Source organism: Equus przewalskii, chromosome 16 (genome assembly GCF_037783145.1).
Source record: "Equus przewalskii isolate Varuska chromosome 16, EquPr2, whole genome shotgun sequence".
Classification (NCBI taxonomy): Eukaryota; Metazoa; Chordata; class Mammalia; order Perissodactyla; family Equidae; genus Equus; species Equus przewalskii.
In genome coordinates, this window is record NC_091846.1 from 9,548,338 (window position 1) to 9,575,427 (window position 27,090).

At 40.4% G+C, this 27,090-nt stretch overlaps 1 protein-coding gene and 1 long non-coding RNA gene across 15 annotated transcripts in view; one reads left to right on the top strand and one right to left on the bottom strand.

Moving 5' to 3' along the window:
• Positions 1-17,410, bottom strand: part of KATNAL1 (katanin catalytic subunit A1 like 1) — a 79,611-nt gene extending 62,201 nt beyond the window's left edge. For 4 of the 13 annotated variants that reach the window (XR_011527751.1, XM_070577903.1, XM_070577904.1 and 1 more), the window contains exon 1: positions 16,997-17,410. The gene's annotated coding sequence lies outside the window, so the exon portion shown is untranslated. Of the gene's footprint in view, positions 1-16,337; positions 16,824-16,996 lie in introns of those variants that run through there. The other 9 variants (XR_544480.2, XM_070577905.1, XM_008517447.2 and 6 more) reach the window with 4 other exon arrangements.
• On the top strand, positions 16,831-17,985 carry LOC139076312 (uncharacterized). Of its 2 annotated transcripts, none has more exons than XR_011527754.1 (2): positions 16,831-17,009; positions 17,326-17,985. It is a non-coding gene; the product is annotated as an uncharacterized lncRNA (long non-coding RNA). The 2 variants fall into 2 exon arrangements; XR_011527753.1 differs by having other exon boundaries at positions 16,850-17,024.
• Positions 17,986-27,090: the final 9,105 nt, after the last annotated feature.

Below are 27,090 nucleotides of genomic sequence, written 5' to 3' on the forward strand. Positions count from 1 at the left end.
TCCCCCAGCATAGGTTCCCTGAAGGCAGCATCTATGTTGCTTAAGAATCACACTGCAGCAAATAGTATACTACTTTCACAAAGTAAGATATTTCAGCATACAGTAGATCTACCCACAGACTACAGGAAGAACACTGAAAGCCTCTTCTTCAAATTAGAACACGAACACAAAGCAGTAAGGTCTTATTACAATGAATAAGCTGCAATTAACAAATCCAGCAGAAACAAAACTGTTCCATATATTATTTTCTTTTAAAATTACTGTGAGACAAAAGCCTTAATTCTGCTAATAAGTGCAGGTACACAACTATGCAGAATAAAAATATCTTGATGTAAAGCAGGGGTCAGCAAACTTTTTCTGTAAAGGGCCAGACAGTAAATATTTTAGGCTTTGAAGGCCAACAGGCAAAACTGAGGATTTTATGTATGGACTTATATAACAAGAAAAAAATTTCCACAATTTTTATTGATGAAATTCAAAATATTATAATAATAATAGCTGAGAACAACTTTTTGTAAAAACAGGTCTACTAAAGGGAATGGAACTCTATGAGGGGATAGTATTTCACTTAGTCTTCTCCATCATCCAAACCAACTGCAAACGTTCATATGTTAATGCTGCTTTTTAATAAGATTTTATGTATTTCATGTCTGAAAATGTAATTGTACCCAGACAGGTACTGTAACATATTGCTATCAAATCTCAAGCAAATGATTTCAATTCAGCATATCCATTGTTTGGAGGGCACTTAAGGAATTTATTCTCCTCTTGACATTTGTCTCTGAGCATGTCCTTACACTGCAGATTAATCACTTCCAACTGAAAGCTGGGTGGAAGCGCCTCAATTGCAGAGTTAAATGGAGTTTGTAATATGGAAATTTCCTTTGCACTTGCATCAAAGTCTGAAAAATGTTGCTGAAACTGTAGTTTGAGCTCAGAAAATAAACCTATTGTAAATCTGGGTAGGAATGGAGATCTCGCTTCTTTGCTTTAACTTTTGACAGCATGGAAAGCTACACAAAACAGTTCCATATCACTTGTGACTCAAACATTAGTTGGCATCAAAATAACTTTTAGTTTTGCATATAAGCACTGTTTTGTTTTGTAATTTTATGTTGAATTCATTAAGAAACATTAGCAAGTCTGCGGCAAAAACTGACTGCCAAAGCCATGCAGTGTTCAATAAAACTACCTGAGAGTAGTTCCTCTCATTCAGAAAAATTTCAAATCAGCCCTAAGCTCAAAAGATTGCAATATAACTTTACCACTACAAAGCCACTGAACTGTGGTGTGGCAGAGCAAGTCACGCTACTCAGCTTCTATTTCTGACAAAAATTCATGGAACTGACATGGAATGACAATGTCCACAACAGCAACATTCTTGAGTCCTGAGGCACTCCTGGTTCCATATCACATGATAGATTCAAATTCCTCTGCAAAATACCTGCTGAATAACCTGAATATACCAAAATACCTGAATGAATAACCATAGACATTAACCACCCACATTTTCACAGCTTTGTAAATTTGTTCACCTAAGCCTTTTTCTGTTCTAAACACATTTTTACCACCATCAGTTGTAACACATCTTAGCAGATTCTACTTTAGGTTGTAAAGAATTAGTGTTTTCTCAACTTTTTGTAAATATTCTGGTCTGTAATTATTCCACGAACACTTTTCATTAAAACTAATTCTCCAGTAACTTCAAACTCAGCATTGACTTCTCAATTAACAACAAGTGAGTTGCACTGGTAACATTTGTCAATTCATCAAGAGCCCAGCAAAACCACTCAAAATCATTTGCCTTGTTTTTTGATTATTCCATTGATTATTGATGTTCTCAACTCTCCCATCAACTGTTCTTGCCAAAAAGCTAATAGTCTTAACAAGACTATAAAATTATTTTCTCCAGACACATTTCTTTGGCTGCTACAATCAAACAAGATTTAGTAAAGTTACCATCAGTAAATGACTCCTTTGTTTAGCTAACAAATGAGACACTCATAAACGTACTCTGAGTGCAACCTGATTTTCGTTTTTTAATTTTGTGAAGAAATTTTGCTGTGGTAAGACACTCCTTAAGTTTTCTAATTTTTCTGACCATTGTTTTCTTGTGTATAGAGAATACTGTGAGGAACGATTAGTCTGGCAATGTCAGTATATACTGTATTTCTTTAGCACAGCTATGGTGCCATTGCATAATAATCACAATGCTTTGTCACCTAACTCAATAATCCACATTCCACTGTGCCTTAAAAGTATAACATGTCAAGTCCATTTTTCTTATCTGTTCTTGTTTTGACATGATGGGCATGTGCTGATAATAAATAACTAAAGCAAAATCTCTCAGTACAGTGATATGCATGGCGCTTGAAGCACTGTGATTAGAGCCCACCAAGCAGCAGTGCGAAGCACTGAGAACAACACAAGTGTCTGTCACAACCACTCGACTCTGCCACTCTAGCAAAAGACAGCCACAGACAATATGTAAACAAATGAGTGTGGCTGTGTTCCAATAAGACTTTACTTATCCACACTGACATCTGAATTTCATTTAATTTCCACATTTCACAAAACAGTATTCTTCTGACTTTTTTAACCACTAAAAAAATGCAAAACCATTCTCTGTTCGTGGGCCATTCAAAAACAAGTGGCAGGCTGGATTTGGCCCCCAGATTGTAGTTTGCTGACTCCTGCTTTCAGCTTCCAGCTTGAGAATCTAGAAAAATAAAAGCAAACTAAACCCAAAAGAAGGAGAAGGAAGAATACAGTAAAGTTAAGAGTGGAAATCATAAAATAGAAACAGAAAAACAAAAGAAAATTTCAATGTAGCCAAAAGATGGTTCTTCGGAAAGATCATTACAATGGATAAACCTGTATTAACATTGACCAGGAGAGGGAGAGAGAAAACACAAATTTCCAAAATCAGAAATGAAGGAGGGGATGGCTATCACTACAAACTTTAGAAATACTAAAAGGCAAAAGAGGGCTTAATGAAATGGACAAATTCTGTGAAGGTCAAACACACCAAAGCTTACTCAAGAAGAAATAGAGTAATTAATCTGAATAGTCCTATATCAATCAATGAAATTCAATTTGTAATTTAAAATCTTTCCCACATACACAAAAAAACCCTCCAGATCCAAATGACTTCAACTGAATTCTCCCAAGCATTTAAGGGAAAAATAAAACTAATTCTAAACAAATTCTCTAAGAAAAAAGAAAAGTCGGAAAAACTTCCAACTCATATTTTAAGGCCAGCATTACTCTGATACCAAAACCAGACATTTAAAAAAAAAGAAATTTACATACCAATATCCCTCAGGAATGCAAAGCCAAAAATCTTTAAATTTTAGCTAATCAAACCCAGGAATATATAAAAAAGATAATGCATTATGACCAAGTGGGGTTAATACGAAAACTTCAAGGTGGTTTATACTAAAAAACCAATCAATATGATTTCAAGAAACTAGAAATGAAACATATGATCATCTCAATAGATGCAGAAAAAGCATATGACAAAATTCAACACCATTCACAATAAAAAACTCTTAGCAAACTAAGAAGAGAATTTCCTCAACCTAGTAAAGAGCATCTACGAAACACCTACAGCTGACATCAGATTTACTGTGAAAGACTGAATGCTCTCTCCCAAGATCAAGAAAGAACGAGGCCAGTATACTTGCTCTCACCCCTTCTATTCAATATTAGAACTACAGGTCTTAACTAGTGCAATAAGCCAAGAAAAAAATTAAAAGCACACAGACTGGAAAAGAAGAAGTAAAATTGCTTTTATTCACATACAACATGATTCTTAATGGAAAAAAATCCTAGGAAATCTACTATAGTTACTAAAACTAATAAGTGAGTTTTGTAGGGTTGTAGGATACAAAGTCAATATACAAAAATCAATTGTATTTTTACATACTAACAATAAATAATTGAAAATTAAAATCATTCAAAAATATTAAATACTCAGATAAACTTAACAAAATATGCGCAAGATCTGAACACTAAAAACTACAAAAAACTGCTAAGAAAAATTAAAGATGACCTAAATTAATTGATACAATATATGTGTGTGTGTGCAGCATGTTTATGAATTCAAACACTCAATATGGGTAAGATGTCAACTCTCTTGAAAGTGCTCCAGAGTTAATCTGATCCCAATCAAAATTTCAGCATCTTTTCTTGTAAAAATTGACAAGTTGATTCTAACACTTATAGTGAAATACAAAGGACACAGAATGGCCACAACAGTTTCAAAAAAAGAGTAAAGTAGGAGAAGTTATACTATTTGATTCCAAGATTTACTATAAAGTTACAGGAATCAACATAGTGTGGCACTGGCATAAAGATGGACACATAGACCAATGGAACAAATTAGAGAGTCCAGAAATAGATCCATACATAAATGGCCAATTAATTTTCAACAAAGTTGTCAAGGTAAGTTAACAAGGAAAGGACAATTTTTTTTCAAAAAATGGTGCTGAAACAAGTGGATATCCATATGCCAAAAAAAAACTGAACCTCAACTCCTACCTAACATGATATACAAAAATTAACTCAAAATGAATTATTGACCTAAACATAAGAGCTAAAAGGGTAAAACTTCCAGAAGACAATGCAACCCAAAGTATTTTTTTTTCGCACCAGTATCAAGCCCCAATTGCCACGGGGCAACACACAATGGGCCAGGTGACACCTGCAGATGGTATAGGCTGCATTACAGGAGAGGAACCCTAAGTTTAGGAAACCCAAGTCTATTATACTGAACAGTATGCATGCCTACTCTTTGTTCCAAAGGAAGATACTCTCTCTTTCTTCTAGGGCTCTATGCAAGCCTAACCTGTGCTCTGGAGGAAGACACTATTATCTCCCTTCCAAGGCTGTTCAACTTGGTATCTCCTTTCATCCTGGAGAGCCGTGTGCCTCTTCTATGTTGAATCCTTTTTTGTCTATCACACCTTTCTCTTTCTTGGTTTACTCCTTTACCTTTATGAAGCACATTTTCCCTAGATGGGAGGTAAAATTTTTGAGACTGAATATGTCCAAAAATGCCTTTATTTATCCCTCAAACTTCAGTGATAGTTTGGCTGGCTATTGAATCCTAGTTTGGAAATAATTTTCCTTCAGAATTCTGAAGGCATTGCTCTATTACCTTCTAGGTTTCAATATTAAGAAGATTGAAGTCATTCAAATTCCTGATCCTTTATATGTCATCTTTTTTTTCCCCTTGCTGCAAGCTTGTAGGATCTTCTCTTTTTTTTAAAAGATTGGCACCTGAGCTAACAACTCTTGCCAATTTTCTTTTCTTTTTTTTTTTTGCTTTTTCTCCCCAAATCCCCGCAGAACATAGTAGTATATTTTAGTTGTGGGTCCTTCTAGTCGTGGCATGTGGGACGTCACCTCAGCATGGCCTGATGAGCAGTGCCATATCCGCGACCAGGATCCTAACCACTGAAACCCTGGGCCGCCGAAGCGGAGCGCGTGAACTCAACCACTGGGCCACAGGGCCGGCCCTGGATCTTCTCATTGACAAAAGCTTTCTAAAACTGTTGATGTGCTTTGAAATGGGCCTATTTGGGACTCTTTCAATCTAGACATTAACATCTTTCAATTTTAGGAAAATTTCTGAATTGTTTCATTGATGATTTCTTTCCATTTTTTCTGTTCTCTTTGGAACACCTTTGATTCAGATATTGGACTTCCTAGATTGGTCCTCTAATTTTCTTATCTCTTCTCTCCTATTTTCCATCTCTTTGTCCTTTAGCTCTACTTTCTTTGAGATTTTCTCAACTTTATATTCTAATCCTTCCCTACAGTATTTTTTTCTTTTGTAGTCTATTACTGAATTTATAACTCTATATAGAGTACACAAGTTTTAAGTGTACAGCTCAACGAATTTTAACATTGGGTACACCCAGGTAACACCCACATCAAGATACAGAACATTTCCACACCCTAGAAGGATCCTTCATGTCCCCTCATAGTTACTACTTCTCCTCAAGGGCAATTATCATTCAGACTTCTATTACTATCAATGAGTTTTGTCCACTTTTTTTAAATAATCTTTACTGAGGTGTAATTCTTATACAATGAAATTCACTAATTTTAAGTGTACAATTTGATTTCTGTTGAAAAACATATACAACTGCATATTCACCACAATCAACGGATAGAATATCCCCATCACCCCAGAAAATTCCTTCTTGCCACTTTGCAGTCAATCCCTATTCCCACTGCGCATTATTCTGTTCATTAACCACCATGGTTTTGTCTTTTCTAGAATGTGACATAAATAGAATCATACAGTATGCATTCTGGTGTTTGATTTCTTTCATTTAGAATAATGCTTTTGAGATTCAACCATTTTGTTGCATGTATCAGCAATTCAATGATTTTTATTACTGAATAGTATCTCAGTAGCATACTAAAATTTGTTTGATAATTCACCAGTTCTCCACAAGGCACTTCACAGAAACAAACACAAAGGTACAGGATATATCCTTGATCCAGACCTTACAGTATTTCCACTAAGGTTACACCCAAAATTTCAAGATACAAAAAATACAATCCACCATGACAGTGAAATGATACAACATATAGCAGAATTAATACTATTATCTAAAGCACTTGAAAATCTATTTATTACTGCAAAAAAATAAGTATATTTAAAAACATAGGGACATTTACAAAATGAATAGGCAGATATAAAAAAGAATCAAACAGAATTTCTAGCATTAAAAAATATAGTCACTGGGGGCTGGCCCCGTGGCCGAGTGGTTAAGTTCGCGCACTCCGCTGCAGGCGGCCCAACGTTTTGTCGGTTCGAATCCTGGGCGTGGACATGGCACTGTTCATCAAACCACACTGAGGCAGCATCCCACATGCCACAACTAGAAGGGGCCACAACTAAAAATGCACAACTATGTACCAGGGGACTTTGGGGAGAAAAAAGGAAAAAATAAAATCTTAAAAAAATATATATATATATAGTCACTGAAATTAAGAATGCAATGGACTGAGGAAATAGCATTGTAGACACAGACGTAAGGAGAATCAAGAAACCAGAAGACAGAGCTATAGAAATTGCCCAGAAGGCAGCATATAAAGATAGAATAAGTAAACCAAGAGAAGAAATACAAAATGGAGAGATGGTCCACCCTAAGTCTATTATGAATTCCAGAAGGAAAAAAGGAGAGGCAATATCCAAGCATACAATGGCTAAGAAATTTCCAAAATCTATAGAAGACAATAACTCTGTTTCAAACTAAATAAAAATAAGTTCACACCTAGAAACAACACAGTAAAACTGAAGAACACTAAAAGCAATACAGAGAAATGATACATTGTCTGCAAAGGAAAGATAATATACTGACAGCTAACTTTTCAAAAGGAGCACTGGAAGCCTGGAGACAGTGGAATATCATCTTCCAAGTGCTAAGGGGGGTTGAGTGGGGAGGGAGATTGCCAAGCCAGAATTATATCCCAAACTAAATCATTCAAGTGTGAAGGCAATATAAAAACTTCAGAAAGAAAAACGTGGGTATGAATCCAGGCACCACAAATTTCTAGTTGTGACCTCAGGCAGATCATGTAATTTCTCTACGTCTCAGTTCTACGTCTATAAAACAGAGAAAATAATATTTATCATCATAAGCTTATTCCAAAAATTAAATGTGATGTTAGCATCACTCCTAGTATATAATAATAATTGAATCAATGTAAGCTATTATTTTTACTCCACACTCAACATTAATATAGAGGTTTGGAGCAGCTAATTTCTCCTCAATAATCACAAGAAATCAACTGATCCAGTTTTCATTATAAATTCCTAGAAGCTATACCATGATTGTAATTACTTTTAACTACAATCTTGAAATATACAGGTTTTTAAAAAATCCCTTTAATACAAATTAAAAGTTTCTAGGACTTTTAAAAGGTCAGGTTACATCTACAGAAAGCAAGACAGATTTTAGCAATGATTAATACTTGACAATACTTCCCTTGAGTTTATTACACATTCAAAAATGAATTCAGCATCTTCTTGCAATACTTATTACTAAACTAATCCAGTAAGGTCATCTTATACAAAATGATCCAAGTAATATCTTCAAGGAGAGTTCTTCGCTCAGAATTAAAGAAGAGATCAGTTCAAGTTCCTGCTCAGACCAAGAAGGAGGAATACTGGTTCATTTGGCCCTAGATAATTATGACTTGTCTCTTCCATGACTCAGATCTAACTAAACATAACAAATAAAGCCTGGTTCCAACCTCTTTCTCCAGCTACATTTCCAACCACACTCTTCTCTCCTTTAAATTCACCATTCTCCCACACACACATGCACCACAAACACACATGCACACACACAGCCTTCTCTCCCAACATACTTGGATTTTTATCTCACACTGAGACTAAGATATATATTTGGGAAAACTAGAAACTAGCTTATATCCTGAACCCAAAACTGCTTAGGACGTAACCAAGAATTCTTTTTTAAAAATAATTTTAAAATCATAATATTTATAATTCTTCTGTCTCTACAGCAATGGTTTTTAAATAGGGAAGAAAACATTTTCTCAAACTAATTTTTTATGTGAGTGACATGTATCTACTTTAATTATAATACATATGGGGCTTAAAAAAATTTCTGCTTTAAACTGTTTTCATTCTCTCACTTCCATATTTCTCTCATATTCCTCCTTTTCCTTCTAGGAGTTGTAAACTCCTGAAAGCAGACGTTCATTTTAGAAACACTGAAGCTCAGGGTAAATCTTCCTTGAGCAAAAAGAGGAAGATTGGCTATAACAATGTGAACAAAGTAATACTAGTTAGTGATAGCATAACAACAAATTAAGTTTGATTTTCAGCATTTTCTAACACACTGATTTCTACCAACATCCAGGCTCTATATATTTAAAAAAATTCTTTATCCAAATCACCAAAGTCCAGTTTATTTCATGCAATGACTGCTATAAACACATGCCATCAGGGGCCAGCGCCATGGCATAGTGGTTAAGCATGCATGCTCCACTTCAGCTGATTAGGGTTTGTGGGTTCAGATCCTGGGTGCAGACCTCTACACCGCCTGTCAACCATGCTGTGGCAGCGTCCACACACAAAAAAGAAGAAGATTGACACAGATGATAGCTCAGGAACAATCTTCTTCAAGCAAAAAAAGAGGAAGATTGGCAACAGATGTTAGCTCAGGGCCAATCTTTCTCACCAAAAAAAAGAAGAAAACACACACATAACCACAACTTCTCAAATTATTGCATCTTCAAGTATGTTTTAATAGCAAGAAATTAACCTACTATGTGAGTACTAGACACCAAAATAGTTAACTCTGAAAGTCACAATACCTCCCATCTCTTTATGTTGGGTTATATTCTCAAGGACTGCAGCTTGCCATCAACAATGAAGAATATGACTTAATCACAAACCCAGGGATAAGAGGAGAATACCTGTAGCAATGAAGCCTTTTCACTTGTTTCCCCACCTGAGCTCACATCTCAAATACTTGAAAAAGAGAAAAATAACTGTCCATGCAACATAAAAGAATCTAGATAGATAATTCTAAGCTTTACATGTTTCTCAGAAGTAACCATCACAATAATTCCTGCCCACGTACTAGATTCCACAGGCATCTGTTTTTTAAGATTTTGGTTTTTTTCCTTTTTCTCCCCAAAGTCCCCCAGTACAAAGTCGTGTATCTTTAGTTGTGGGTCCTTCTAGTTGTGGCATGCAGGATGCTGCCTCAGCATGGCCTGATGAGCAGTGCCATGTCTGCGCCCAGGATTCGAACTGGCGAAACCCTGGGCCTCCGAAGCAGAGCATGAGAACTTAACCACTCGGCCACAGGGCCGGCCCCTCCACGGCATCTTTAAAACACTACAAAAGACAGAAAATGTTTATCATCTGCCACTCCGTCTCAAGATGGCAACTTAAACTACAAATTTTATCCTAAGTGCATAAATACCCTTTTAGCACAAAAATAATAGTAACAATATTTACCAAATGCTTACTCCACATCAGGCAATGTAATAAAAATGGCTTTCTAGTCATTAGCTTATTTAATCCTCACCATCCTACTAAACAAAAATGGTTAACTCCATTTAATAGAAGAAAAGACTGAGGCTTCAAAGACTTTAAACTTGCCCAGAGGCTGGATTTTCACCCAGATGTGTCTAAATCAGAGCCTGCACTCTTGGCTCCTTATACTCTGCTGCCTCAAACTCCTTTAAAATCCATCCACCCCTTCAAAGTTATACAGCTAATCCAAAAATAAAAACAAAATGCTAATTAGTAGAGATGAAACAAAAAATGTATTTTCTTCCAGTTGCCTATGTAACTAAATACCATCATTCCTTAATTTCATGGTGTTTTGAGGATATAACATAAAATCTTTCAAAACCCTGTCTTCTTCGTATTACCTGAACAAGTAGTCTTTAAACAAGTAATTTTATCATATTCACTCACTCATACATTCATCATCCAATCTACACTATTTAGTAAATACCTATCCCATCTAGCAAATACCTATGTATATGTAAGGCCACGTGGAGTTACCAACATAGTCCTTTTTTTTTTGTTTTTGCCAAGGAAGATTCACTCTGAGCTAACATCTGTACCAATCTTCCTCTACTTTGTATGTGGGTCGCTGCTACAGCATGGCCACCAGCAAGTGGTATAAGTCCACACCCTGGAACCAAAGCTGGGCCACGACGTGGAGCACACTGAACTTAACCACTAGGCCCCAGAGTCAGCCCCCAACATAATTCTTGACTTCAAAGAATATATAATAATGCAGAGGAAATAAGAAGAGTATAAAAATATCTACATTCACACCAGGAAATATGTGTTAAATACCACTTTCATCCATATTCTCCCATAAGTAGATGAGAAAAATAAAACGGAACCTACTGATTCCCTCTCATTCATTTCCTCCTTCTACCTCCTAATTGCCAAGAAAATTGAAAAGAAAGGAAAATCATCAGAAAGGAAAGGATACTGAAGGATAAAGACACTCACGGAGACAGAGGCATAAAAGACAATAAAAGGGCCCAGCCTGGTGACACAGCAGTTAAGCTCGTGCACTCTGCTTCGGCAGCCCAGGGTTCGCTAGTTTTGGCATCCCACATATAAAGTAAAGGAAGAGGGGCATGGATGTTAGCTCAGGGCCAACATTTCTTAGCAAAAAGAAGAGGACCGGTGGTAGATGTTACCTCGGGGCTAATCTTCCTCACAAAAGAAAAAAAGAATAAAGAAAGAGGACATCGAAATGTAACAAATGAAGTTATATTACTTGTCCCTCAAACATGTGAAAGTTAGAAAGGTTAGAAATAAAATAGATTATGTTCTTTGGAGACTATCTCCTTAAGAACCACAAGAGTGAGTATACCACAATTAAATATCTACTGAGCATTGACTAGACAGCAAGCTCCTCTGAGAGAGGGGCCAGATCTTATTCGTGTGTTGTCAGGTCTGATGCAACGTTTGACAAAGAGGCACACAATGTTTCTTGAACTGAAATGCCAGGCACATGTGCTTGATAAAGATCCATGTAATTTTCATTCTAAAGAGTTCAAGAACAGCTTGGGAAGTAAATGCGATTAGTGGTCAGTACCTAAGCACAAAACACAAAACAATACAGACATGCTTATAAACTATAAAAGTGTTTATAAAAAAAACTTCATATCAAAAGAATATTAGAAAGAACAAAAATTTGAAATTAAGCTCACTTTGTAATAGGTTGCTTAATAGGAGTTTTTGATCAACAATTACGAATAGACAGTTACTAATTTAGAATTACAAAGTTAGGAAGAGACTTAAAAGGTCGCTCATGTCATCTCCATACCTTCACAGAGGACCACAATCAAGCCTTCCCTAGCAAAGGGAACAGATTCAAAGACATCTAGTGGAGATTAAACAACCAGCCTTGGAAAATGACTCCATTTGTTAACTCCTCTCACAATCTATGCCTTAAACTCACCTAGCAAATGCCTGTATGTACCAGACTTTCACTGGGCATTCTAAGGTACACTTTCACTAGGTCTACCATACATAAGTATAGTTATCTAGGAGAGAAAATGTTTAAAATAATGCTGAGTACATTAAAATATACACATATTTTCACTTATAAACAGATGCTTAAATATTAGTGAAATCATAATATAAATTAGTCTAGAAATGAGATATAGTCAGAGAATAGAAGAATTCTACAGCTACTGGGATCTCAAATCATGTAGTGGAACTTTCTGTGTCTTTGAAGATGAAACCGAGGCAAAGATGTTGTTACTATTAATAGTCTATATAATAACATTTTATAGCATTTGACACCTCATTTAAAAGAATAATTGATGAATCCTTTTACAGATCAAATCATCATTTTGTAATGTAACTACTACCTAATCTACCTGCTTAATATGGTCAGGTAAAGTCACAGAACATGGTCTTCTGTCAAACAGACTGACAATCCTGTCACATTGTCGGTAAGGATGGAGAAGGGGAAGAGAAAGGCCTTCAGTTATTGAGCACTTAGGATTTACCTCCATCAAACTGTCTAATCTTCCCAACAATCCTATAAAATAGATAGCATTAACATCTTTTTGAGTAAGGGTACAGGTTTGTAAACTTGCCCATCATCACATAGAAAATAAGCTGTAGTTCTAGAATTGGACCGCAGATCTATCTGACCCCTTCCACTATATCACATTCAGCAAACGATCTTTGGAGAGATGTTCTCTATAAAAGAATACCACTGTACATGTTGAAAAAATAAAGTATTGATCCAAAATATCTGTAAGGGCCTTTCTAGTTTTACTGTGATATTTACACAAAAGAGACAATAATTATCAGTTAAATGAATAAATTTAAAGTTGTTGAGGAATGGTGTAATCATAAGGTCTTGGCCTGGATCCCCGTCTCTTCAGTAACACCTTAGGCTTTTAGTTTCCTCAATATTTTAAGCTCTTCCTTAGTAAATCAATCGAAATTTAAGGGGGAAAAAAATCTCACAACCTCTTGTTTTACCGTCATTGAAAATTACTGAATTCTAATCTTGGCTCAGTGAAACAATTCTTTCTTGTTCTAGCTCAGTTTCCTTTCTACCACTCTCCTTTCCCAACCCCAATCTCTTCTCTCATGAGTTGACTTTTATTCCTATCTACCTCTTAGAGGCCATAGCGTTGAACTCTCTCACCTTTTACCACCCAACTTATAAGTGTCTATTCTCACTTCCTTTCTTCCTTTTTCAGTGTTCTCTCTTCACCTATCAACACTAGCACACTGCCTAGGCACACAGCTAGCACTTAGGTGATGCTTATAAAATGTAACAAATTAATTCTAGACTACTTCTTTCACCCTGCTCATCCCATCCTTTCCTACATTTTCAAGGACCTCTGTAAATTCTCTCCTCTCTCTCCATCTCCTACATCTTCAAACAGTTCCTCTTTATTGGCTCTCTCCCTAATAGCTTGTTATCAATCTAAAAAAAAAAAACTAAAAAAAACAAACCTACAAACCTATTTTCGTTACTGCCTCATCTCTTTATTTTCTTCATAATCAAGCTTCTTTAAATAGAAGTGACTGGAAATTTTATATTAAGGAAGTAGTATCAATTTTTTTCAGTAGCATAATATTACAGTTATATTTTTTAAAAGGATCCTTAACTTTTAAAGATAGATATTGAAGTACAGATATAAAAGATATGATATCTGAGTTTAGATTTAAACAATCCAGTTGAGGGGCACAAGTTAGAGATGAAACAAAATTGGTCACGTGTTCATTCTTCAAACTAGGTGATGGCTACATGGGGGCTCATTATTCTGTTTTCTTTGGTACATGTATTATTATGGAAAAATGTACACTTTTTTTCAAGTAGCCTATGGTCAGATTCCTCTTCTTCATTTGTGCAGAGTTTAGAAATGATTCGCAGCCACCAAATCCACTGGACACTTTTCAACCTTTACCTTACTCGCCCTCTCTGAGGCACCTGACACTCTGGACCACTCCTGTTTCTTACTTTCCCCTCCTTTGTCACTTGTCATGCATGCTCTCTCGGGGTCCTCTCCTTCCTCTCTGCCTCCTAACCTCTGGGTCTCATCTGTGGGCTTTTCTCCCACTTTCTCTCAAACACACCCCCCCAAACACACACACTCCATAAATGCTGCTTCCCAAGAGTTCCATATTCAAAATTCTTCCTGTTTCATTTCTACACATTCCTCCTATGTGAGCTGGTCCATTCTCTCCTATAACTGCAGCTACTTACCTACATGCAAACCTCTACCTCCAGTGCTGAACTTTCTCCTGAACTCCAGAAGCCAACGCATCCTTACCTGAATATCCCACAGGAACCATGAACAAATACTCAAAACTGAGCTGATCTATGTCTATCTTTCGCTCCAACAAAAACCTGCTCACCTCAGTCAATGGTTTCACTATCCTGTCAGTGATCCTAGCCAGAAAACTAGGAATCATTTGTCTCAGGATTCCAAATCTTTCCAGCCCCCAACATTCAAACTCTTATTAAGTCATATCAATTTTACCTCTCAAATATTTTTACAATGCATCTCTTTCTACAACTCCGACTGCTTAGTTCAGACTGTCTCCATTTCTCTACTGGACTTTTTTTTTTTCTAAAACTGGTTTCTCTTAAAACCACTCTAATCTCTCCTCTCCTAGGTCCATTCTCCACACTGGAGCTGGAGTTATCTTTACAAAATACAAACCCAATAACGCCAATACTCCATTTGAAATTCTTCGATGGTAGCCCCGTTGAAGAAAAATTCTAAACTCTTTATCGTGGTACCAAGTACTTTAAGATCTGGCCTCTCCCACTACACTGCATTTCTGCACTACACTGCAAGTATTCTGGGATTCAGTCATCAGAACAACCTAGGGTTTTCCAAACACAAAACACCTACATCCATCATTTGCTTCTGTTCTGCCAGTTGCCTAGAATGACCTTCCTCATTTTCTCTCCAGTGAAAGCTTACTCAACTTTCTTAGCACAAGTCAAACGTCACATCATACCCGAGACTTCCCCTGATCTCCTTAGACAGTCAGGATCTTTTCACCAAAGGGTACAGAGAATGGCATCAGTGGTTGAGATCATGACTTAGATGACCTGGACCCATCTGGGTTGAAATCCCAGGTTCACGCCTTATCAGCTATGACTCTCAGGCAAGGTCTCAAAGCCTGTTTCCTCCTCTCTAAATAACAGTAGCTGCTTCACAGGATTGTGAGGATCAAACAAGGGGATGCATGATAAATACGCTGCACAGTGCCTCAAACATGGTAAGGATTCAATAAATGTCACTGTTGTTTATTCCCACTCTGGGCTCATATAGTAACTTGCACCTCTCTCAATCACATTATTGCAATGATAGGACTGTTTGTGCATGTCGGACAGACTATATTCTTTCTTCTCTTTATTCCCAACACCTGGCATAATGCCTGGCACATAATAGGTGCTTAACAAATCTTGAATGAATAAACACTTCAAATCCCTGTACTATACAAGGCCTCAAATTTTTTTTTTCTAATGGTCTTACTAAACTACTTCCCATCTCCTGTACAAAATGGCTACTTTAGGCAAAATTTACAGAGGCCAGCTTGATTTTGAGGAAAAAGGAGTTCTACAGGGCTTTATGTTGTTTTTTTGTTTAAAAACACACAAACACAAAATAAGCCCACAATACTGTCAACAACTTTCCAATATACTACATAAAATACCAAATTTCTAGAATGGTTATCTGCCTATTGGAAACATTTTATAGGGTAGTCAGGCAGGTTTTCTAAATCTGTGTCAGCTTCCTTATCACCAGGGCCTGAGCCAACTATAGGGACTATGATTGTTTTTTTTTAATGCTCTTATTCCAGAGCATTAAAAAAGCAATTAGAACATAGCGCTTTTTCACTCCGAAAACACGCTCCTGATAAATTCTTTAAAACACTGGAATAATCAAAGAAAATAATTATTACTACCCACTGCTAAAAAAAAAAAAGAAAAGAAAAAAAAAGGACAACTCTGTGCTTTAAAAATTACTAGTAATCTAAAGTTGAACTAATCTTCAAAATAGAATCAAAGGATGTACTGGCAATGTTCAAGCTAGTAGGTCGAGGTGGGAGGTACTCATTTTGCAATTCTGATCCTCATTAAATAAAATGCAACACGCAAAACGGTAAGAATACCAAATACTATATAATAGCATGGTATCTTTGTTTTACTTCTACACTTAACCTTTCAACATTAATACCCTTTGAATTAATTAATTATTAATGGGTTTAATATGCAAAACCTCTGAGCTACTTCAGAATAAGCATTAAATACCTAGAAATAAATGTATCCGGGAAAGGAGAAAAGCCTGTTAAAACAGTTTCTCGGGTCTCCCATCACATGTGTGACATACATACGGTTCTGCACCGAGCGGCAGCAACCTGGGAGGGTGAGAGGCGCCGAAGGCCCGAGGCCCTGCAGCCTGGGCGGCTGCTCATCCCTGAGACTAGGCGGGCGGCGGCCCAGCCGGGGTGGGGCTGAGCGCTGTAGCCCGGGCCGGCCAAATGGCAGGGCGGGAAGCACACGTCTCACCTCCACTTCCCCTTCCCAGCGCACAGAGCCCAATTCCGCGACCACCCAAGAGGCCCCTCACCACAAAGAGAGATTTTCTCTCTCCTGGTCGGCTCAAAGTTTATCGGTCTTTCCCAGCTGTCGGGGCCGCCGGGCTTTGTAGTTCGCCCGTCCAGGCCACCCCGCCAAGGCCGCGAGGCCGAGGAGCCGCTGAACTACAATCCCCATAATGCCCCGCGAGGCTCGCGCGTCCTCTGCTCTCCCCCTCCCGCACCGCGGCCCGCGCCGGAGAACCCGCGCCGCGCCCTGTCCTGCTGTCTCCCGCGGCAGGAGACGGGGTGGGACTGTCAACCGTGGAGGGGGTTGGCCGGCACCCCACCACCTGCTGTCCTGCTCGCGCCCGTCTACCTAGGAGTCTTTACCTAGGTGCTGCAGGTCGGCCGACCGCAGGTGATGCGGGCCAGGTCGGGTGGGGGTGGGGCACAGGCCGCCGCCGCCGCCCCGGAGTCCGTTAGTTCGCGACGTGCGTGAAGAGGCGGTGGCGGCGGCGGCGGCGTACGGTTGCCATGGCAGCCGTGGGCCGCGCGGTAGGGGGGAGGGCGGGTGCTCCAGTCAGCTGGCGGGAGGAGCCTGGGAACCCCGCCCCGGTGCGGGCGAAGCGGGGCGCGAGGGTGGGTCTGGGAGAGGAGGCAGCCGGTGACATTGAGGAGGGCCGTGACTGATTGAGCGCTGGTTCTGCCTGCCGCGGCAGCGCCTCGTCCCCGTGGCAGGACGCGTGTCTGTCCTCGCGGAGCGCGCTGCTGCCCGCGCTGTTCTCGGAGGATGCTGGTGGCGTCAGAGGAAGGAACAGCAGGGCGTCTCCGCGCCCGGCTCGGTGAAGAGCGTCTGGTCCAGCCCTCCTCCGCGCCCATCCGGGCTTTCTCCTGGGCTCTGCCGCATGGCGCGTTTGGACCCTAAACCACCTCTCTTGAGGCTTCTCATCAGTAAAGTCGAATTTGCAGTCTTTCACCCCTTCTTTCTGCCATTTTCTGAGAAGTGGGACAGAAAGGAATCATTTAGCAACACGTAACGCATATGGCCTTTAGGATTTTGAGAACTTGTAAGTGGCATTGATTTAAATTGCATTTTGACCTGTAATCTTCCTTAGGAAATCGTGTGTGGCTCTCTCTGACCCGCCTCAGAGATGCAGTATGGTGTAAACTGGGGTTGAGAGCACGGGCTTCTCACCCGTTGCTCAGGTCACGTCCTGCTGCTACGCTCGTAGCTGATAACCGGGGACAGCTTGCCCACTCTGATGCTCAACGTTTTAATCTGCAAAATGAAGATAGTATCTATCTCAACGTGCTTGTGAAAAATAAAAGTATTGATACTGATGAAGCGTTATAAAACAACGCCTCGCATTTAACAGTAACTTTTAAATAGTGGTTATTTAATCCACTGGGATAAGAGAAGAGAGAAGCCTGGAGTTGAGGGTGGGGTTTGAGGGAAAGGGGTATTTTCTGTCGTGATCTTGCTGAGGGTTTGGTTTACAGAGGTATGTGCTTTTGTCAAAACTCGTGAAATGGTACACTTAAGATTTGTACACTTCACCATGTAAATTTACCTCAAAAAGAACAAAAATATTAGTTATTATTAGAGCTAGAGACGCTAATACAGACCATGGAGATGTTCTAGGTCCGGTACCCAGATTTTGCAGATGATGAAAATGAGGCCTAGAGATTTAAGTAAATCGGGGGTGGGAGGGGTCTGACCCTGTCGTTCTCTAGTAATAAATATCTCTTGAGAAATTATGATTGAAAATAGCAAGCTACTGTGTATGTCATCCAGTTCTCAGTTGGGGTCACCTTGTCCACAGAGATTTTTGTTGAAATTGACTCAAGTCCCCTTTGCACCTCCTGTGGAAAGGCCAGTGTCCTCTCCAAGACTGCACATTCCGTGAGGGCTTACCATCTCAGGGTCACTTTTGGCTCTGAGCTCTTGCTTTCTCTGAACACTTAGATTTCCTCACATCTCACCTCCTGCAACTCTTTTTCTCTCTACTCCTACTGACAACTAATGTGGAAATCAAGCCCTTTTCGCTGGTTGTTTGTAAAGCAGACTCTTCTGAAGGTTTGGAGCAGCTGAGGGATTTTAAATGAAGGATGCAAATAAACTAAAATTAGAATTTCCTGCTCTTAAAAATCCTTCAGTATCCCCACAGTATTGGGATTCTCTGACCCCCATCCTCTTTCAGCATAGACTGCAACTTCCCTCTATCCACCATCTCTCTGATCCCCTCCCTCTCCTCCTCTTTTCTCTCTTTGAATAGTACTTTGAGTTATCTCTGTCTCCTAATCAATACCTTCAGGGCTCCCTTCCCTTCCTAAGCTGTTTCTCTAAGTATTTTCCTACACAAAGAAAGTAAGTTCCCCAGGAGGAACTGTAGTGCCAGTTATTAAAATAATAGTTCTTCGCCCCAGGATATATCTGCATATTCTGTTTGATTCAGCCTACAGTGTAGTTATTCAATAAATATTATACAGCTTACACACATGACCTGTCCAGGCTACCTACATAGTGGGTTCAATTACGAAAACTATTTAGTGTAAATGAGGAAGCAGTTGATAGTAGCTGGAATCTGATGTCTGAGAAAGAAAAGAAACCAAAGTCTCCATGATCATAGTTTATATTGCACGGAAGAAATGACAACATTCAAGCAATAAAATCCAGAACGAAATCTGAGTATTAAGCAATAATGACATCCTTATAGAAGCAACACCTAGATCTGTCACCTCTAGCAATTTGGTCACAACTCTGCATGTATAATGAGCATATAAATAGATTCTCCTTTACTCCTGGAGAAGATGACACTGATACGCTATCAGCTGAACACATGTTTTTGTAGTAGGGAATGAGCGTTTCACCTGATCCATCTATCCCTCATCTGGTTTCCTTGTTACCAGTCGCTTGCATTTGCCGAGCAGCTGGGTTGTAGTGCAGCCTCCAGCCATGAGGAAGTCTCCAAAAGCAAGACCCAATGCATAACCCTCCTTGTTTTTTGAAGTCAGGATCCCATAGCATCCGCTGAGCAGGACAAGCTACTTGAGGAGAATGGATGACAGCAGTGAAAGGAAACAGCTGCTCTGCAGTAAGCTGAAGGAGGGCAGTCACGCGAAGGAAGACTGAGCCACTGAAGCACAGCCTTGAAAAGCTAGCATGGCTGTGGACAGCTGGGACACCATGAGGACCGACAATAAACTTTAGTTTATTGTTTTCACTACATACTTTGGACCAGTTCAAGCGATAGTTAAACACACTGTGTAAATTCAAAAGATGGAGCTGAAAGTAATAACAGATTGATCTACACCAATGCACAATATGGTTAAGAGCCACTGTCCTGTTAAAGAGACCTAGTGCGTCTGGTTCAAATCCAGAAGTTTTTCCTCGGTTCTCAGTCTTCTTGGCCTCTGTAGCATTGGACTTTGCAGGCCACCCTCCCTAGTGGTCCGTGCCCTTGGTTCTCTTCAAAGCACACGTCATTGTGTTATTCACCAGCTCCTCTACCTACTCCTTAAATGTGGGAGTAGTTCCCAACATTCAGTCGACACACCCTCTCCATTTCGAAGCTTTCGTCTCTCAGTGATGGCGATGCTCAGATTCCCCAGGCTAGTTCTGATCCCCAGGTTCCAGTACTTCCCCAAGCATGCTGTGTGCTCCCTTCCCTTGCTCTATCGCTCCTAATGTGCTCTTCACCTAGAATGCTATCCCCCTGCTGTAAATTCTACCTATTCTACAAACACTAACTCAGGCCTTTACGTGAAGCCTTTCTAGGTCATTCCTGCTCGCAGTATATCACCCTGCTCTGTGCTCACAATATTTCCTGCATATATCACCTACTTGACAACTAACCATACTGCCTAGTGGCCACTTATGTATTGTTTACTCATTGGCTTTTGTTTTTTCTTCTCATTAGATTTCAGACTCCTATGATGTACATTTCTGGATACTCCCCAAAATATCTCTGTAATACCTTTTATATAATAATGATACAAGAAATATTTTTGATTGTCCTTGGTAAAACCTCCTCTCTGGTAGCTCTCCCCTTCGAGTACTATACAGGACATTTGCAGCCTCTTATTATAAATATCCCTGAAACCTATGGAAAAGTGTCGGTCCCAATATGTATTCAGTGGCTGGGTACATTGGGAGGCAATTCTTTTAAGCCATTCTTGATATGGAGGGAGATCAGGAGGTGAGTGATACTGAATTCCAGTGCTCAAAGTCACCACTACCCTTGAAGATGTCCTAGAACAGAGTTTAGTAGGTCATGAAATCAATTTGATGGGTTCCATCCAGCTGTTTAATATTTAAAATGTGTTAGGGTAAGGTAGAGTAGGGTAAGGTGAAACAGAATAGAGGCAATAGAAATCTACATGTAGAGCGCATGCTCATAGTCTGCGGAAGTGTATGGCAGTTATTGCGCTTTCAGCTTCAGCGTACCCTCCATCTACTGCTTTGTGTGCATGGAGCTGGAACAAGCAAACACGTTTCCCCTTTGTCATCTGGCTCCCGGATGCACTAGAGGAAGAGCACAGGCTAAAAGAGGGGAAGCCACTTGCTCACGAGGTTGCTTCCTGTTGGCTTGCTGTGCCTGTCAGCATCACCCCAGCAGTGGCCTTTTTGCCTGGTACCAGCATTTCCTGTCTCCAGCTTCTTACTGCACTTCCAGAATCAGCCTCCTCAAGCCTCTTCTCCTTCGACCCCAGTCTTAGCAGCATCAGCCAGGCAGCCCCCTCTTCCGAATCTGGGTCCTGCTCCATGGCACCTCTCCTCTAACGTGCTGGGTTCTGACAAGCCCGGCCTCTCCTCACTTTGATCTCCAGCCCCCGAGGTGGTAGCTGCTTCTGGCATTATTACTCATGTGTTATTCTATGTTCCTTTCTTAATTTTTTCAGTCCTCCAACATCTGTAAATCAGTTCCCTGTGCTAAATTCTTTCTGTTGAAATACTCTGGTTTCTTTTTTCCTGACTGGGGGACCCTGACCAATATGGATTGTGAAGTAAAATGTATTTCCTGCTGTGACTGTCAGTCCAAAAGGTTTAAGAAACACGACCTTAGAGGAGTGGCAGAGTTCTTAGGTAAGCAGATGTGCTAAGTGCCAGAGGGCCAGTCCTGACATGGAGAGGTGCTCCGGATTTCATTTGAAGAGCAAAGAGCCAGTTCCAATACACTGGCTGTTACTGTTGGACCCCAGGTCTGGCCTGGCCTGTCAGGATCCCTGCTGATGAACCTACAGTTGTAGGTTCAGATGAGCCAGAGCGTGGCTGGAACCCCGAGCTCCATCTGGAATCTGACCTCTCTCAGACATGTAGAAACTCAGCTTTTTAACTTGCCACCCTTCTACCTCTTATTAGCAAGCGGGGGAATCAAAAAGTTAGTGGGAACAAGGAAGTCGTGCCAGAGACCTCATAGAGTGGAACTTGGTGAGTGGAAGAGAAGGATTAGAGAAACAGATTTTCAGGGTGGCAGTTTTGTCTCTCTGATGCTGCCTTTTCTCACAGGTAATATGAGGAGATAATAGACAAGAGAAGGAAATGAGGAACCTTATACCTGTGTTTCTGCCTTATCCAGCCAAAATGAGGCTTTTGCTGTATTTTATTCATGAACTTACTATGCTTCTGCTTCAGTGCTCCCATTAGAAGAGAGACTGAGACAGTCCTTAAAGACCAGAACTATTAAGCCAGCCGCCCTTAATCACATATTCCTAATGAAAAGAACTGCTCTACATTTTAGGAATTCAAAATATTTCTTATGTATACTAAAATAAACACAAAACCTCTTGGCAGTAGCCCATGGGGATTCTTCTTGCTTATGATTTTGGATTTCTTTATGCTAATTTAGAAATATGAACAGAGAACCCAGGACTCAAGGCTGTTAAGTGGATTTGTAACACTCTGGAGTGTTGTGGGTACGTAACTCTGTGAATGAATATATAGTCCTCTTTGAGAGCCGCAGTCATATAATAGTATTTTCACTGAGCACTGCAGTAGGTCACCGTGTATACAATGCTAATACGCAAGTCTCGCACCTAACGGTTTCAGGACCTTACATTTAGTAGATGAATACATAACCAAATGTGAATTACTCGGGCAAATGTTGGCAAGAGTTACTTCATTTGTGACATGCAGGAATGTTTTCCAGTGAACTGAGAAGCATGTCACCTTCTGATTTAGCCACTGAAGCATGTCACAACATAGGTGGCATGTCACAGAGGAAAGGCAGCTTGTGCTCAGGTTTTCTATTCATAGAAGGCAGTGTTGTCCCCAGCAACCCCAATCACAAAATATATTAAGTCTGAGTGGAAAAAGGATCAGGACAGCTGGGATCCCATTTCCCCTTCTAAGATACAAGCCACTCCAGGGGGCCCCTCCCATTCTTGGAATCTGTTTTTTCTCCATTTTTCTGTGTCCTGTTCTACTTCAGCTGTAGAGAATTGAGAGTGGTGGGTGTGGGGGGTAAATTCCATTTCCTTTCTTGCCTCTTGTTTTTCTGCTACATTTTAGGTCTTGTTTGTGACTTACGTTCATAAATGAAAAAAATCGTAGATGTTGACTCCATGAATCATCCCTAAATGGTTAACCATTCAAGCAAACTGTTCATCACCCTATTCTCTCTACACTCTCTCCTTATGTTCGCCAGGCTACCTCGCTGGTTTCTCAAATCTCACCTCAAATTTCACATCTCCAAAACCCCCAGACAGCTGTAAGAAAGAATTCCAACAGCCCTTGTTCAACCTCATCTCTGGCCCTTTTCCCCGCCTCACCGCTTACCTGGTCCTACTATCTGAAAGCGAAGTTAGGAGGAAATAAAGTAAGGACAGCAATTATTTATGTTTTGTAATGTTCCTCCCTCCCTGATCTGTGCCAGGATTTATGCCTTCATGACAGATAAACAATTCAGGATTTTTTTTAACATTTAAAACATATATGAAAATTCTAGAGAGTTGTATAACAAAAAAAAAAAGCAAAACAATCAGAAAAACACCTGGTACCCACCACATCGTGATTTTAATGTTATTTTTCAGATGCATGTTTTTTACTGTTACTATGTATCTCTATATCGTAAGCATCATATAACATTGCTTTATATGTTTTCAGACTCTATATAAATGTTTTTATACTGTGCTTTCCTGAGATGGCCTTTTTTCTATTCAGCATTGTGTCTCTGAGGTTTATCCATGTTTATAAACGTAGTTACTTCATTTTAATTGCTGTAACTGCATAGCACAGTTTATTCATTTCTCGTTGATGGATGTTTAGTTTCTTTCCAATTTTCCTGTCTTAGTGCATCTGGGCTACTATAACAAAAATACCATAGACTGGGAGGCTTATAAACAGCAGTAACTTATTCCTCACACTTCTGGAGCCTGGGAAGTTCAAAATCAAGGTGCCAGCAGCTTCGGTGTCTGGTGAGGGCCTACTTCCTAGTTCATAGACAACCACCTTCCCACTGTCCTCACATGGCAGACGGGGAGAGGGAGCTCTCTGGGGTCTCTTTTATAAGGGTAATAATCCCATTCATGAGGGCTCCACCCTCGTGACTTAATCACCTCCCGAAGGCCTCACCTCCAAATACCCTTACATTGGGGATTAGGATTTCAACATATGAATTTGAGAGGAACACAGATATTCAGTCTGTAGCATTCTACCCTTGGCCCCTGAAAATTCATGTCCTTCTCACATGTTATCAGCTCAAAAGTCTAGAGTTCAAAATCTCATCTAGGGGCCGGCCCCGTGGCCAAGTGGTTAAGTTCCGCAGCCCAGGGTTTCGACAGTTTGGATGCTGGATGCAGACATGGCACAGCTCATCAGGCCACGCTGAGGTGGCGTCCCACACAGCACAGCCAGAAGGACCACAACTACAATATACAACTATGTACTGGGGGGCTTTGGGGAGGAGAAGAAGGAAAAAAAAGGAGATTGGCAACACATGTTAGCTCAGGTGCCAATCTTTAAAAAAATATATAAACTCATCTAAATCAGACATGGATGAGACTCAAGGTAAGATTCATCCTGGGGCAGATTCCTCTCTAGCTGTGAGCCTGTGAAACCAAACATGCCATGTACTTCCAAAATACAAACGGTGGGAAGGCACAGAACACACAGTCCCACTCTGAAAGGGAGAAATACAAAAGAAGAAAGGAGTGACAGGTCCCTTGCAAGTCCAAAACCCACTGAGGCAAACTGCTTCAGTCCTTAAGCCTGGAGAATCATCCTCTTTGGCTTGATGCTCTGCCTCCAGGCCCATGGGGGCAGGGGTCCCACCTTCCAGACACACTGGGGTGGTGGTCCTGCCCTTCCAGCTTTGCTGGGCATAAGTTGGGCCCCCACAACTCCAGACAGCCCTGCTCCCATGGTTTTGGGTGGTCTCATCCCCATGGCTCCCACTGGACATTGCCCTATGCCCTCTGGCTGGGCACCACTCCTTGGTTCCGTGGGACATTGGTCCTGTCCTTTGAAATCTAGGTGGAGGCAGCCATGCCTCCTGGGATCGTACACTCTGCAGGCAGTGCAGATGTCACCAAACTTTGCTGCCTACGCCTTCTCGAGGGGAAACTACTGCAGCCCGTGCTGCATTCAGGGGGGCTGGCCAGGGCCTCACCTGGGGCAGCTGAGGAGCACGGTGCAGGAGTGTGGGTTGCAGACAGGTAATGTGGCCAGTTCCTCTGCTATTCCCAAATAAACTCAATTTCGGGTAATTTGAGCTTTCCTCAGTTTACCTCTTTATTTAGGTTGACACTTGCAAGTTCTAACTTCCATAAAACACTAGAACATGAACACAATTCAGTTCTTTGCTGCTTTGTAAAAAGGATGGCCTTTCCTCCATTGTCCAATAAAATGTTCCACATTTCCATCTAAGACCTCATCAGAATTGCCTTTACCATCCCTATTTCTACCAACATTCTGTTCAGGATTAGTTAAGAAAGTTGAGGCTTTCTCTACAGCTCTCCCCTTTCTGAGCTCCCACCAAAATCGCCCTTAATGGTCTGTTCAGGGCAATGTTGGCTTTTTCACTGGACACTAATGCACCTCAAAGCTCTTCCAGCTTCTACCCGTTACCCAGTTCCAAAGCCACTTCCACATTTTTAAGTGTTTGTTACAGCAGCTCCCCACTCCTAGCACTTCACTAATATTGAGGATTGTACAATGAATACCGTTGGATACTGTTCATATATGTGACAAGTTTTGTAGGGTTTATGCCAAGAAGTAAAAAATGGATAGTGAAGCATGGTCATCTTCAATTTTCCTAGATTTTACCAATTATTTCCTAAACTGGTTGTATCCATTTACACACAATAGCAGTGTAAGAAAATTCCTGCTTCACCACATCTTGGAGTTATCCAACACTTTTATTTTTGCTGAGGTGCTGAGTGTGAAAGTCTGAAGGTGTATTTGGGTTTGAGATGGTATCACTGTATGAGTGCTGTCAAGTCAGGAATATGAAGCTAAAGCCAAGGAAGCAGAGGAAGTAAAATATAAATTAGGCAGTGTAATAGTTGTCTATCGCTGCATGACAAATTTGCAGTCTTACAGGCTCATGACAACACACGTTTATTATCTCACTTTCTGTGGGTCTGGAATCCAGGCACAGTTTAGCTGAGTCCTCTGCCTCAGGGTGTCTACTGAGCTGTAATGAAGGTGTTGATCAGGGCTGGGGTCTCATCTGAAAGCTTGACTGGCGAAGGACCCTCTTCCAAGCACACATGGTTGTTGGCAGGATTCAGCTCTTTGCAGATAGTTGGAGTGAGAGCCTTCATTCCTTGCTGGCTGTATGCCAGAGGTTGCCTTCAGTTCTTTGCTATCTGAGCCTCTTCATAGGGCAGCTCATAACATGCCAACTTGTGTCATCAAAGCCAGCAAAGGTGAGACTAGTTGGCAAGATGGAAGTCAGAATCTTCAGTAATCTATTCAGGAAATGCCGTCCTTTGCATATTCTATTGGTTAGAAGCAAGTCATAGATCCCACCCATACTCAAGGGGAAGGAATTACCCATAAGTGTGAATACTAGGAGGTGGGGATCATTATGGGCCATCTTAGAGTCTATCTGCCATAGGCAGGTATAATAATTAAGGATATTTGTTACTTGCCATTACAGACCCAAATAGTAGTGGGCTAAACAAGACTAGAGATTCATTTCTCTCATTTAGAAGACTGGATAGGCAGTGTAGGGCTGGTATGGCAGCCCCACAATCATCAGGGACCCATGCTTCTTCTATTCATTAATCTGCCATTCACAACATGTGGCTTCTACCTCACTGAACAAGATAGCTTCTCCAGCACCTGCAACCACACTGCATCCCAACCACAAAAATCCCTTCTACATACTGTGGCCAGAATAATTGTGCTAAAATGCAAATCTAATCCTGTCACTCCTCCGGGTAAAAGCCCTTCAATCGCACTCCCAGCCTACACCAGAGTATCTCAACCATTTTTTACTATTAAACTCTGTACTCAGTACAGACATACATATATATGT